General features: G+C 37.2%; 1 protein-coding gene across 5 annotated transcripts in view; it reads right to left on the reverse strand.

Moving 5' to 3' along the window:
- Nucleotides 1–15,463, reverse strand: part of WWOX (WW domain containing oxidoreductase) — a 463,245-nt gene that overhangs the window by 339,121 nt on the left and 108,661 nt on the right. The window lies entirely within an intron of this gene.

The raw sequence follows: 15,463 nt of genomic DNA on the forward strand, positions 1-15,463 counted from the left end.
TTGATCCTCAGCAAGAGCCAAGCAGGTTGCCTAATAATTGCACATGGAGCTCTGGCAGAAATACACAGAATGGGAAGGGTGAGTATCATAAAATTACCATCACAACGGCTGTGTAACACTCTCAGAGTAAGAAATCTCTGATGTGCACTATAAACCCTCATCAGAAATTGCTAAACCCAGGATTATATTGCACCAAAATTACAGACAAGTGAGGAGCAAACCAAAAATGAATATGTAACTCATCTCAAAGGATGGAGTGCACTTCATGAAACCATGAAAATTCCCTTTCCATCTAAAAGTAACATGAACTGAGTCTCACAGAACCATGAGAAAAAGATGAACTGTGGGGAGGGGGAAGGCCAAGGTAGTACTATTCCTCAAGTGCATTTTTTAAACCTCAAAACACTGTGGAAAGTACACACTGCTCCCCAGAGAAATTATTCAGCATTGCTTTCCTAATCTATCAGTTTGCCTCCACAGATTTGTGATCTTTACTGTCATTATTAATGCAGGTATTAACATAATCCAAACACATCGAGTCATCAGGGATTGGTGAGAAAAGCACAGACATTTGGAAACAGAATGAGAGCAGAAAGTGTCTAAATTAACATCCCCAACAACACAAGAAGCATTGCTTTATTTTAGAATTAATACAACTTGAATATGCTTTTGGGTTTTGGTTTTTTCTTCTGTTTCCTAAAATAGCTTGTATACACAAGACAACATCCTGATTAACTGATTAAGAAATATAGATAGAGAACTCACATTGCTGTACTTCTCTGAAAAACTAAGAGCTTCAGTTTAGCAATGTCGACTTCAAGCTTTTATCAGCACTAATTTCAATGGAAAAAAATGGTCGTAAAATCCTGAACAGAGGGAAAACAGACCTTAATTAAGCAAAGTGTTATCTCTTTCTATTATAATGAAAGCAAAGTTACAGTTATATTTTTACCAAGATTTTTTCCCACTTAATGAAGACATTATCCGTGAGTTTTCAAAGTCACTTTACAAAAGAGCATTCAAGAGACATTAAAGTCAGCTTAAACTAAAAAGTCTTTTTGAAGTCAATAAACAATAAAAAGAACAATGAAAAGACAGCCTTTGATCTCTTCTTACTCTAAAGTCTTTAATTTCTGTTTTAATCTACTAGATGCATTAAGTCTTGTTTTCAAACATTTTTCATCTGCAAAGTACAGCAAGCTTGCCTTGATTTTTTTATTCATATATATTCTTACTGTATTAACGTACACTTATTACCAGGAATGGGTGTCATCAGGAAGCTCTCCCACCAAAATAAACAGAAAAAAGTTTAAAAATTATTTTTCATTCTCTTCTCTTTTAAAATTATTTAAAAAGAAAAAAAAATGCAAAAGGAAAAAGGAAATAGCACGTTCAGCTTTGAAATTTCTGAGATCAAAGGCTATAATGCACATAGATTTTTTTCAAAGGATAAATTATTAATAACATGGGCGAACACATACTGGTCAATAACATGGTCAAAGAATGGTAAGTTAAGAGCATCTCTCTGCAGCCAATTACAGTTTATCTGACTTGATTGTTTATAAGAAATTCCAAGCTATTCACTGGATTTTTTAATATAGCTTTAAAATCCCTTTTTAGCAAAGCTGCAAAACCTGGACAAGCTCTTGAGCTGGTTTAGCAGCTCAGCATTTCCTCAGCAGACAGGTCATGGATGCAAACAGGAAAATACAAAATTGCAATGAATGAAAGTGTGTGGAAAGTGGAGGCAGAGAACCATTAATTACCATTGTGCCACTAATTTCTTCCAGGTCTCAAGCATAACCCCAGCTAGAATAGGAAAAACTCTCTCCATACCTATTCACCCTTTATACACACATATCAGCCCCCTCAATTTGGATAAATAAGAATACACTCATTTATAAATAAGAACAAATAAGGATATTTCTACCTGTTCAGAAACTCAGGATCATTCGTGGGGTGAAGCAGAGAGAACAATCTCCTCCTCCTCCCTTTCAGGCCTAGATTCCTGGTGAATCCTGGACCTCTCCTGACCTAGATTAAACCACTGCTTCTTTGGTATACTCTGCCTTCAAAATATTTCTTGCACATTTCTCCACCTCCATTTGCTGAAGTTGCCAGTTTTTGCTGATGGTTTTTCTAAGAACAGCTATAAAAGTACTTACTTCACAGAGACCAGTGAATATCTGATAAATGTGAGATCTAGGAGCTCATTTCTGGCATGGGATGATTGGGAACACCAAACCACTGGGCTCTGAATTTTGCCAGTGTAAGAATTGCATCATTTTTCATACAATATATTTAATTTTGATTAAAAAACCCCTAAATTCTATGGGACAGATCTTTTCTAGGAAAGAAAACAACCATGCAGAAATTTAAGCAATGTCTCTTTCTTACATCAAGTTAAGCAAAAAGACTAAAATTTTCACTTTGCTCATGGCAGATATACTTAATAAAAAGAATCAGACTGAGAGCACTTTACTACGTTCAGACTAGCCTTTTATTGATTTGGATGTGCTATGAACCACATTATCTAATCTACAATAAGCCATTTACCAAGTGCAATGATCTATGGGCTAAAAGGCTTAGATTTTTAGTTCCATTGTAGACTTTTTGATGAAATGGTAGATCAGCAGAGAATAATACTATAATAAGATTGTGAGGGACAGAAGTGTCAATATTAGGAAATTAGAAAGTTTGGCTTACTGTTTTAAATCCTCTTGCTGTTCATTTAAAAGCCCAATATCTCTTTTTCTAGACTAATTGTGTCTGTATATTTAACAGGGGTCCCACATGACATCCCACAGGGTGCCAAGTTCGCAGGGGTTCAAGGGCTCACACAACTGAAAATATTTTTATTTTTCAAAAATAAAATCATCCATCTGAGCACATGGCAACTATTTGGTGCTGCATGTGCTGTAATTATTATATAAGGAGATAAGTGATCATGATAATGTCTCCTTGCTGTTCACCAAGATCCACATTTCATCTGCTGCACAAGAGGTTTTTGCAGTTTCCCTTAAAATGGATCTGATACATTTTGGGCCAGAAGCTTCTCTTTACCTATATACACAGAGCCTGGGACAGAAGGTTCAGATCCCAGTTAGGCTTGTGACCCACAGATAAACAAAAGTGGACTAACACTCCCACAATTTCATCTCTGCTTTTACTCTAATTCTCAGCTTTGACTGCTTTTCTACATGGGGATTCTGCAGGTGCCACCAGAAAATGCCACAGAAATCTCAAAACCATTCATTTATCTACTGCTCTGTGCTTAGCTTGGAAAGAACCACACATGAGATCTGCTCCGTTATTTTGCAATATTACTTTTTGATTGATATATTTGACTGATATCCTCGACAATGCATGCCATAACTTCCTTCTCAAATTACCAAGCAATTTTTGTCTGCAAATGGTTGCCTTTGGCTCACTTGGACTCAGAGGTTTGCAAAAAACAATGCTGCAAAAAAGACTTGCAGCACTATAGGCACCATCAGAATCGCATCTCAGGCTAGCAGAGAAAAATAAAACAAAAATTCAGTAGCCTCCAGTTGACAGGAATAAAAAATGCATTATTTAGTGCTAATTAAGTGAAAGCCAAAGCATTTTTATGATATTATCTTATCCATAGCTCCACAGCAAATTTTAGCACATCGTTTCCGAGTTAAGACTGACAGGTTACACGCCAAAGTAAATGTACTGAAGACATTACTGTCACTTTAAAGCAACTCAAGTTTTGACGTCCTCACATTTTTGTTGTACTGCAGCGATGAGGATGCATCACCTGATTTTTTGAGAACGAGAGAAGGGAGCATCCCTAGATCAGGCAACTCCACAGCAACTGGCACTAACTCCAGCGTCAGCCGGTTCGTATGAAGATGTTATTGCACCTTTCCCGTCCTAATCGCCAATTATGACTCTATTAGTCCTCCCTGGCAGTTCATCTGCTCCTGCCTCGGCCGAGGGGGGTTTGCAGAAGGACCTCTGCTCCTCCTGTTTCCGCTCCAGCGAGTGCTCGGCGCGGCTGCTGTCATCTCCAGACAGTGAGGGCTGAGGCATTGCCTCTGCCAGATAACTACACCTGACCTTACAGCAATTTACTAAGGAAATACCTGCCTAATGGCACTGGGAGTGCAGTTGCTTTTGCGCTCACAACGGCGCTGCAAATTAGAGACAACAGGATAAATCTATGACCAGCTCACCAGACACTTCATTAAATCACTGTTCCCTTGCCTTGTAGAGCACTAATAGAATCACAGCCCTCGTTAGCTGCTGAATAAAAGATCAATCACATTCTTTGAGAGCTCTTGCTACCAGCTTCCAGAGGAAACAAGGAAAAAAAAAAAAAAAAAAAAAGACATATTTAGGATCATCAGTAAGATTCTGAATGGCCTCACTGCAAGTTGGTTAAATTACCTTTTCCACAACTGACTCTGGCTGTAATACTCTGAGGAACTTGTTAAGTCTGCTTTCAAAAGCTGCTATCTAATATATGACTACCAGGCCCTGGTCAAAAGTTCATAATGTGCATATGTAAAAAGGTACTAAATTGCCTGAGGGCTAAAACCAGAGGAGTTTAATTGCAGCAAAATGCTGAAAATGGTCTGTTGAGGGTCTTTCTATTGGGATACTGCTGGCACTAGCTGATTGAAGTACAGCACATAAAAGCCTTACAACAATATTTCCTTAAATGCAGCTGAAACTGTGAGCACTTGCTAGTGCATATATGGTGTGCCAAGAGGAAAAAAAAGAAAAGAGAACCTCCTCTAAAACAAACAAAGATTTAAGGATTGGTATAATTCATAATTCAAAAGTGTGTGGATAAAAGGAAGAATTAAACAACAATCAGTATCTGTCAGTATAAATCACGTTATAGGCTCCACATGTTATGGTGGGAAATGGAAGTACATATGTAAATATATTTTAATTGGCACCCATTAAGATTCACTGCAATGAAAATTGGAAAACAGCTTCCATCAATCTATTCATGGCCACACTTGGAAAATTTAGAAACAGATACCTATGAGACTGAAGATTCCCCCTGAAACCCAATGACTTGCTTGGAGTAATTTGAGAATTATTTCTCTAGTTATTGACATGATAAAGGGGACGGGGGGGAAAGGAAAAAGGAGGAAAAAATAAAATATTTTTAGTCTGAATCCATTCAAAACATGTTTTTTCTATAGAAAAAGAAAATCACAATAGAAATGTTTAGGAAAAATTCACATACATTTCTCATCAAGGGAATGGAAGAAGTCAACACATTTTTTCCTCACAAAGTCACCACTTTTGGTGCAAAAGCAAAGAGAGAGGCTCACTTTGTACATACCAGTTCATCAAATGTGACCAATGCAGCTCTAAAACTACTCAGCTCAAGTAACACCTTGTTCCTTGGCAGAATTAGTTAAATCACTTCTGTTTACTCAAGATATCTTGACAAAACTGAAATAAATCTATTTCCCAGAAAACCTTTATTTTAGTGTCATTACATATGAAGAAAATAACGCGAAGTTTTTACATTTATGCCATGAGACTACAAGCACAATGGTCACAAGTGGTCCACAAGAGGAAACAGAAAAGGACTTTTCAGATGCCCAGCCTTTGATGATATTTGAGACCTTTGCTATGGAAAACTGAAAACATGGGAAATTCCTTTCCTACAGAGGCAGGACCCTGCTCTGCCTGATTGTCAATACTGGACCTAGAATCATTTTGCAGATCATGCCACTGCTCCATAATTAACACTGTTAGATAACCACACTGCTTGGGATGGGATGAGCTACTCGACATGAGCAGACAATCAGATTCTAAATGACACTGTTACAAAATCATTATCATAAAAAATTGCCAAGACGGTTGTTTTACTTGAAGTGCTAAATTAGTTTTCTTGTACTGGCAGTATTCATCATAATGTAAGTTTGACAATTCAGGACAACATTTTAACGGCAATGCTGTTCAGTGGAAAGAAATTGTGTTTCCAATTTTCTCGCAAAATGAAAAAAACCCTAATTGTATTCATTAATGGATTACAGTGAGAGACAAGGTAATCCTGAGAAAAATACCTACATTCAAGAGTGTTGAATTGAAGTGAAAAATTTAATCCCAGTATTTCTAAGTGTTCTTATGCTCTAGCTTGTTAAATTGAAGTGCTCTTCAATGTTTTTTGCAGAACAGTGGGTAGAGCATTCAAACAGAAATCTGTGCCAATGTGCCAGGTCAGCACAAGGATTTTCAAACCTATTCCTTTCATCAAGTCTGGTGTTTACCACTTGAGCAAATGCCTCCATAACCAGTTAGGAGCCTCACCAGTTATTTGTATGTGCATACCCATCTATGAGGAGGTAAAGAAATGAGAAATGGTGTGACCAATCATTAAAAATAAGCTCACAGTAAGTTTCAACTCTCGGGTCTGTTCAACTCCATTTTCGGAAAGAACTACTCCATTTTTTGAAATATCAGCCCTTAAGACAGTACTGCTGAGAGAGATGGAAATCTACAGCACTGGCAAATCAATCTTGCATGTTTGGGACAAGCAGATTTGTTTTTCAAGACAAAAAATTATCTCTAGATATCAAAAAATACTTTATTTTTATTTAAGATGCATCATCCAACATTGCTATCTTTATCTTATTTCAACATGATGCTTTTGCAATTAATAAAATTCCTCAACTACCTTCTATAGATTTTTTTGGCATGCACTGAAGGCTGTGCTATATCCACAGTGATATTTAATTGCAAAAACATGTTGTCACTAAAATAATGGATGGAATTTGACTTCGTTGTTTATATTTACTGACATCCTCCTTGCTAGAACAGGATTGATGCTGCTAAACAACTTCCTAGAAACAGCAGAATAGAGAGGTTGGAAAATCCAAATGACTCAAGTATTGAAAGTCTCAAAAGAAACTTTGAAAGTTAAGTAAATGCAGAAATTCTCTGATTACAAATCTTCCTACAGCTTATTGCAAAACTGGTAAGGCCTGCATCATTTGTGGTGCATTTTTATACTGAATTAAGCACAATGGATTGATTCATTATTATGTTTACTTTTCCCCTGAAGAGGATGAGTGCAGATCTGCTGTTTTATCGCAAGGAAATCATACAAACTCAGGTCATCTAACACATATCAAAACACAGAACCATTTTAGTATCTCAACTACCAAACAGATTCAAGTCATTTTTTTGCCAAATCCTTCTCTGCTAGTCTTAAATTTGATTATTAAATAATATATTTATATCTGTTTAAACAACTCTTAAAATCATACATTTGTGCTTTCTTCCTTGTTTGACAAAGGTGAGAAATACAGACCTAAGGCCTAAGAGAGGAGGTTAAGAAAAGGAAGAGGACAGGCAGAAGGGCACATCATCTCCCACTGGTATTGGCAATAAAACCAACATCAAATTAAGGATAACATTTTGGTTTCATTACTTTTTCTGGAACATATATTCCCTTTCCCTCTCTTTCTTTAGAAACACATGTACCCTTTCCTAGAAAGAAGCCACAGGGACAATAAAACAATTAGGGCTACAGTAGAAAGAAGCTCAGGATTTGCCCAGCATCTAAGTCAATTTTTTTAATAACTCCATGCAATGAAAGCTACTGAACTACAAAATGCCAGTGAATGTCTAGTGGAAAAACTGAACACACTTAGGGCAGACATCAAACCACCAACCTATTTCCCTCCACATGGGAATCTGGCCAATGCCCCCAGCTGGGCAAGAAACATCCTGCAAGTTTGAGTCTTGTCTTTAGAAAAAAAAAAAAAAAATTACCATACTGATATCTGTAACACCAATTTAAAAAAAAATTAAAATTTAAAAAAACCCCACCCAAAAAAAAAAAAAAAAAAAGATCAACACACAACACCAAAACCAACAAGCTCAACCCAGCAAGTTTCTCCACATTTTCCTTAGGAGGAAAAAAAAGATACCCATATATGTAGAGTAAACTTTGGAACAGAGAGCTGACAGGAACTAGAAACACTATTAGCATCACAGTGGGATACCTCCCAAAAGCCTAGAAAAATTCATATTTCTATACATACATGTATATTTTTGATAGCTTTCCTGGAAGGAAGTTTTTAGGAATGTTAATTCAGTTATGCAGTTAATGTCCAGGGAATGCCAACATGATGATAAATGACAAGTCACACAGTAAAAAACAAACAGATGAATCACTGCTCTCAGGAAAACAGACTCTTATTGTGTTCACCTATCCAGGAATATGAACTATATTTAAAACTTAAGTATATTTTTCATCTCTATGGACGGATAGATATGTAGGTACATACACATACATGCATATATAATATACATATGTAAAAATAGTAAGAATATTGGAAAACGTTATGTAGTACTCTGCATTTGATATACTTTATTATTTTTGGATGTTGCAAATATACTTTTTTAATGACTTTTCTCTAAAAGAAGGGACTTTCTAGCTCATATTACTTGGACACTCTTACTGTTTACTCTTCCATCTTTTTTGTAAAGTCAGAAGAGATTTCCCTGAGAACTTCAAATAAATAAGATATCCAGCTGCACAAACACTATACATTCTGTTAGATTACTTTGGCTTCCTAAGGAATATTTGACTTTCTCTGGATGTAAATGATTAAAGAGAATCCATCATCTGAAACTGATTGGTGAACTGTTTAAAGTGGTATGGCACCTCTTCAAAGATGATATAGAGAGAAATGAAAGGACCATGCTACCATAAAGCATCTCAGATATCCAAGGGGTTCTAGGGAAATAATGTAACTAAGCACTGCATTCCCCAATTAAGAAATAGTATTTAAATTATAGTTCCATAAAATAGGGTCTATACTGCATTCTTTTTTTAAAAAACAATTTCATATTTCATCTATTCTGCACAGGGCCAGTAAAAGCTTGGGGTTTCCTGAACATCTGTCCATTCATAAATAGAAGCTTGGGGAAAAAAAAATGTGAGGAAAGATAAACTATGTTCTAGAATCCACAAAATTTATACAGCTCTGTGAGTTATGATCACAAAATGGCATGGATGAACAACATTCAATTATGTAATTTCATTATTTTTACCATTTACCGTCTTAATTTTGGGCTCCGGATTTTAACTTCTAAGGGTCAAAGAAAAAAAAACCTAACCTTTGTCCAAAAATAATTCTTTTGCTGAACTTCAGATGTGTGGATTATCAGCTCTATTTCATCAAGAGCTAACTAGAGGGCTTAGGATCAGCAGGTAGGGATGTGCATGCAACAGTCAAGGAAGTTCCTTGAATAATTAGTGTATCATAGAGTTTTGTAGTAGCTGTCTGTCCAAAAATTTCAAAATCATCAATTAAAAGACTTTGTAGGGACTATTTTTCTATTTTAAAAAAGTGATTAAAACCTCATTGCTAGTTAAAAACTCAAACTTCATCACCGAATATTTGAGACTATCTTTCTAGAATGCAACAGTTCATTGGATCATTATACAAGAACCACAGCACATTGACTTTGCTTTGATTATAGTTATCTCATTCATAAAAATGTTCTCTGTATTACTCAAGAAAATAAATAATCCTGTGACTTATGTGCTAGCTAGTAACTAGGAAGGTCTGGATGGCACTTTTATTTACAAGAAAATGTTTAAGTGACCTTGCTCAGGCTCACAAATGAGAAACTGAGGTCACAGGGAGGGTTGGTCACCTCATCTGCAGCAACTGGAGGGAGCTGGGGTGGCAAGGGACAGGAGGGACACACAGGGGGCTCTGGAGCTCAACAAAGCAAAAATCACTGGGGGACATGGAGAACATTCACATTTGGTCTTCAGCAATGCACAATAATGTCAAGCAGCAATTTTTACTGCTCACTAGGTCAAAGATTAAACCTTATTAGGCAGAAAATACAGGATTATCCGACAAAAGTCCGTTTGTTTATCAAACCTTCTTAAAATTATTCATATAACAATAACCAGCATCACCTGAAGGCAGAGTAAGAGTGGGCAAAGGAAGATCAGCAATGAAGGGAGAATAACAACCTCAGTTTGTAGACACGTTCAAATCTAGGCCAGCAAATATCAAAAACATGGTTCAGACCATGTTGCTGCCACTTCCCCATGTTAAAAGACATATGTTTGCATTAGCACCAAATAAATGCATGAAACATAGAGGCAATCTGTTTCAGCTTATTAAAAAAAAAAATCATCAAGACTTAATTTTAAACTAGATTATTCCCAGCAAAAGTTACTGTTGTATTTCAAATTAGATTATTCCCAGCAAAAGTTACTGTTGATGGTTAAAGCCAGAGAAAGCACAAGAGCATGCATGTTTGCTTTTTGGTTTCTACAACTCAAGTATGTGATACATCCAGAAAAGCTCCTCACATTGTATTTCCCCTCACATTCTCTTTCCCAATCTACTATTTTTAACAAAGCTTTATGATAAATGCTTTTGCTGTTTGCTTAGCAACGCTTGTCAAAAAATATTAGATTTATGTGAACTACATAAGAATATTCTTTGCGTGTGGCCACAAAACCAGAAGTGTCACAAACCTGTCCATAACCAGAGTTTTAACATGATATCTATGCAGCAAAATAGCACACACCAAATTTTGAGAGAGAAGACCTTCTTTCTAATCAGTCAGAAGAAAGCAGGCCAAGAGGTTGTACATATAAATCATATAAATCCAGAATATTTTCTAGTGCTGTTATTAGCTATTTTCTTCCCTGACAGAAGAGAATAAAACCATGCAGTGTGAAAACACAGACTCCCACAGGCAGAACCCTTTTTTTCCCCCCCCATAAATTTCCACATTTTTTTGGAATAATTGACATCAAAAAAGAGAATATCTGTACAGCAATATGCAAAATCAATGCAAAAAATGAGAAAAGATCAAGAACCACAGAATTTCACTGCCTAAATACTTTTTTTAAATTATTTTTTTTACAGTCTCATCAAACTCACTGTTCTAAATTTTAAATCCTCTTTAGCCATGGAGAATCAAAGCCTTCCTTATTTTCAGTTATTGCAGTAGTTGATTGATTTTTGAGCAAAGAACACAACTCATGATGTTTCAGCATGAAAAAGATCTCAAGAACACTAACATTAGGATGAGGCAAATTCCTAATACTGAACATAGTGATGACATAAAGAAACCAAAGGTAAAGGGACAACACAAAAGCACTGAATATCCTGTTCAGCTGTTTCTATCACCCAAGCACCTCAACATTCGTAACACAATAGAAATTTCCTTCCTTATGGTTTCTCAAATACACTCTGAGCAGATCAATGCTGCACAGCACCTCAGAGACACCACAGCACTCCAGGGGCACTTTAGCTCTGTAAGTGAGTGAGCAAAGGAGAAGAGATAAGAAGAAAGGGCTTTTTCAATCTGAAAAAATAGGGAATTTATTTTTAATTTCAAATTCTAATTTAATTACAGGCAATATAAAATATTAAGGACCAAATGTTTCCCTGACTTGCAGCCCACCTACTTGACAAGGCATTCCAAAATTCTGCAAGAATCTGGGGGGGGAGGAAGAAACTCCTTACTTCCTCCACAAAACTACAGGACAATACCAGAGCTGCTCCACAAACAGCTCTGGGGGTGTGCTGGACACAGCAAATTCCATTGCCATTGCTCCCCTCGAGCACCATTCTGCACACTGAGATCCTGACCTGCTCACTTTGGCACATGGAGAGGTTTCCAGAGAGACTTTCCATTCCTCTGGTGTAGGTTACAGGGGACAAATTTAATTTGCCCTTATATTTCATGCTACATTTATTTTAGCAGCAAGTTAAAATATGTACCAGTTAAACGTAAGTTTGATAATAAACTAGCTTATATTACATTTTAGTGCTAGATAGGACACATAAAATGATCAACAACTACTTTGGATGCATCTCTTTACCATCCTATTACAACAAATCTGAATGTTCTTCTACGTAAGTCTTCTTTCCTTTTACCCAATTCAGTCAATTTTTAACACGATCAGGGTTCAATAAAATAATTGTCCTTCCATGGTACCAGAGGTACAATCCACAAACCTGCATGGTAAAAAGAAGAGCTGTGGCTTAGTATCACTTTCACATTTACACTTCAGGCATTCATAAACCACATACACTTCATTCTCCATAAACCAGGAGAACTGCACATGTGATTTGCTCACTCTCTACAACTGCTCGTATCCACTAGGTGGTTATTTCCCTTTCACTCTGCCATCCTCTTCCACTTCCTGCCCAGAACTCAATTTGAGCAAAGAAACTGTCCTTTTGATCAAACCCAAACTGTGAGGCTCTTTTCAAAAAGAGCTGCCTGTTGCTTTTCAAGAAAGCCCAGTGCATTTTCAGGAATGGCTTAAGGAAGGAAATAGAGGCCAAATTCTGTGCTAGAAAATGCTCATACCCACCCTGCCCAGGGCTGCTCTTGGAGCTGAGCAGGCACAGCTGAGGGCAGAATTTGGCCTGAACTGTGAATTCAGAACTGGAAGCCAACATCAACTCAACACAGCCCACACAGGTCTTTGGACAGCAAAAAATGTTTGCTTAGGGAGGGAATTCTATCCCCAGCTCTAAGGGTAATTCCAGCTTCTTCAGCTAAGGACAGGGGAGAAAGTGAAGAGATGATGAGGCTGCAGGGCCTCTTTTGGGCTTCTATCAAAAGCACACAGATGTGATCATTAGGTTGAAGTAGATGCAGATTGATTTCTTGCCAGAATAGCATTTCTGAGTGGATGTTAGGTGTGCATGGAAATCATCACGTGAAATTTAGATTTGGACACTTCCAACCCATGGCAAAAGTAACCTCAGTGAAGCTATTCTGAGCACTGGAGTTTCCTCCTGCCTGTATGAATATTGCAATGCAGGGCTAGTGCCTCAAACACCCCTGGGAAAATATCACAGGGACAAGAATTCATGGGTTTATATAAAACTTAGACATGCAGAAGACTTTGGGGCTCTTAGATGCCTTATAATCCTCAATAGCAGTACTTTAAATACAAAATCCAGTTCTGGAAACCTACCATCTTTGGGGGAGGAGGGAGAAATCAAAGATAACTTCAAGCATCAGTCTCTTACACAGCAAAAAACTAAGGGCAGAATGGTCTTACTACTTCTACCTGGCTTTTAAAGGTGACAAGTTGAGCTTTTATAAATGCAGTTTATATCTCAGCAAGACAACCAATGTTTTACTCCCAACCATTAAAAGGGAGTAACACATCTGCTAAAACTCCAACACAATGGCTGGCTCTGCACTGCAACAGGAAATGTAACCCAATAGTCTCAGAACTTCCCCAAACCCCAGCCATTTCTTAATGTAAAAGGATTTGAAAATTCAGCTCACTGAAACATCTGTTAAGCTCTTGCTACTCTAACACATGATATTCTTTCTACTCTGTTACCTGCCAACAAAAATATTTGGGTCTATGTAAGACTATCACAAGTGTGTGATAATGGCACTCTGCTTCTAATTTTATATGCCATTGTACACTCAAAATCACCTGGGGGTGACACTAGATACCACACTCAGTGTAAGCTCGAAACTTACAATAAATATATTTCATTTTCATCTTGTATGTAAATAATGACAAATCAGATGGGTTCTGAATGACTAGCTTTAATTTAAAGAAAAAAAACTTAGTCAAAATTGTCTTGAATCAGGTTTTAAAGAGAGGGCTCCTTGTCTGGGCTGCCAAACCTCACTTCTCTCCACACAACCTTGTCACCAATCTCTCAATTCCAGCTATGGGACCAGCTCAGTTAAAACTACTTTAAATGCTGCTGCATCATGCTGCATTGTGCAATGCAGACATCCTTGGAAAACTCAGGAACGAGCAGCTCACCACCCTGGGACTGCAGCTGTAAAGCCTTGAGATCACTCCCAACATTCTGACCAAAACACTCATCTCAACTCCAGGGAGAGCTGCCACAGAAACACAGAAGGGAAGTCCAGGAAAAGATCCCAAACAAAGTCTATTCCAGGTTGATAACAGCACAATCCCTAAAAAAAGAAGCAACAGCAGCAGCAAATAATTTGCTCCATACAAACCTTAAAATAGACACTCTTGCACTGATGATGTTGAAAATTTCAGCTCAGCTTGTTTGCATACTCAGGAAGGGACACTTTTCTAGTTTCACTGGCAATTGAAACATTGGTAGAGTTCAGGGGAACACAACAATTCATATCAGAATATGAGATGTAAAACTGATGCTTAACCTCAGCCCATAGCCTCCATCATGACATTCAAATAACCTCAGCAAAATACAAACATGAAGGACTTAACAGAAATGACTTGGGTTCGACCAGAGTGCACTGTTATTCAGTGTTGATATCTTTGTGCTCTACTTTGGATACTCTTAGATGTACTACCCATTAATAGACACTATTTAAAAATTCTATCAATTGTTTTAAACAATCCAAAATTAACATCAGTGTTTTATTTTGTTCCTCAGAGGATAAAGATCCCCTGATAAATTAACACAAAAGGCTCCCTTTGTGAAAATATGTCAGAGTAAATAAAATGCACAATTCATAAACATCCACAGACTGGATCCCTTTCACGGAATTTTGATAACATTCACTTACACATTCTCAAGAGATCTTCAAGAATTTGGTTTATAAACAATCCCTAACACAGCAGAGGCATGGTTTTATAGGTCCTGGTCAAAAAAAATCATGTTGTTGAAAGATATTATTACTTGTCCCAAGGTGCCAGAACACTCACTTATCAATCTTGTGGACATAAATAGGTTTTGCATATGTACAGGCTGCAAACTGCAGGCAGAGGTTGGAGGTGTGAGGGCTCTCCTGACTGACACGTGGTAAAACACTGGAGTGTTTATCTTTTTGCTCCACAGCTCTTACTGAAGATCCAGTATTTATGTTTTATGGACACGTAATCAGAATTTTAAACACTCTGTTTTCCACACACATTATCCCAGTATAAATTAAGATTCTGCAGAGGTGTGGCTCTCTTCATTTCCCTGATTCATAGATGCAAACATTCAAAGGCAACTCCTCCCTGCTCCTCTTTTTGGGAGCACCCTTCCATGTCAGTGAAAAAGGAATAAGAAACAGTCCAGAAGGGTAAAGGAAGCCAATTCTCAATGAAGTAAATATCATCTTCTGCCTAAAAAATACTTTGGACTCATTATAAATAACCTGGCTCAGAGGTTCAAAGGATAAGAGTAATCCCTCCAAGTGCCAGAGGTGCTGCAAATTCTTATATAAGACTTGTAACATTGGCTATGGAAGAACTGCATAGTCTTTCATTATGTCATGGTTCCAGTCCAGCATCCAATGGAGACAAATGGAAAACACCCATTGTCTTCAGCACTTTGTAAGAATCAAGAAAATTGTTGGGTTGTTGTTTTTTTTTTAAATATGAATGAAGGTGCTTTTACCACTGAAAGCACTTTCCCTCACCCATTAATAATGTCTGTAGTATCTCTTCTAACTAGGGCATCTGTTTACATAAAAAATGCAGTCAACATATTCCACTTAA

This window comes from Lichenostomus cassidix, chromosome 11 (genome assembly GCF_008360975.1).
Source record: "Lichenostomus cassidix isolate B80296 chromosome 11, HeHo_3.0, whole genome shotgun sequence".
NCBI classification, from domain to species: Eukaryota; Metazoa; Chordata; class Aves; order Passeriformes; family Meliphagidae; genus Lichenostomus; species Lichenostomus cassidix.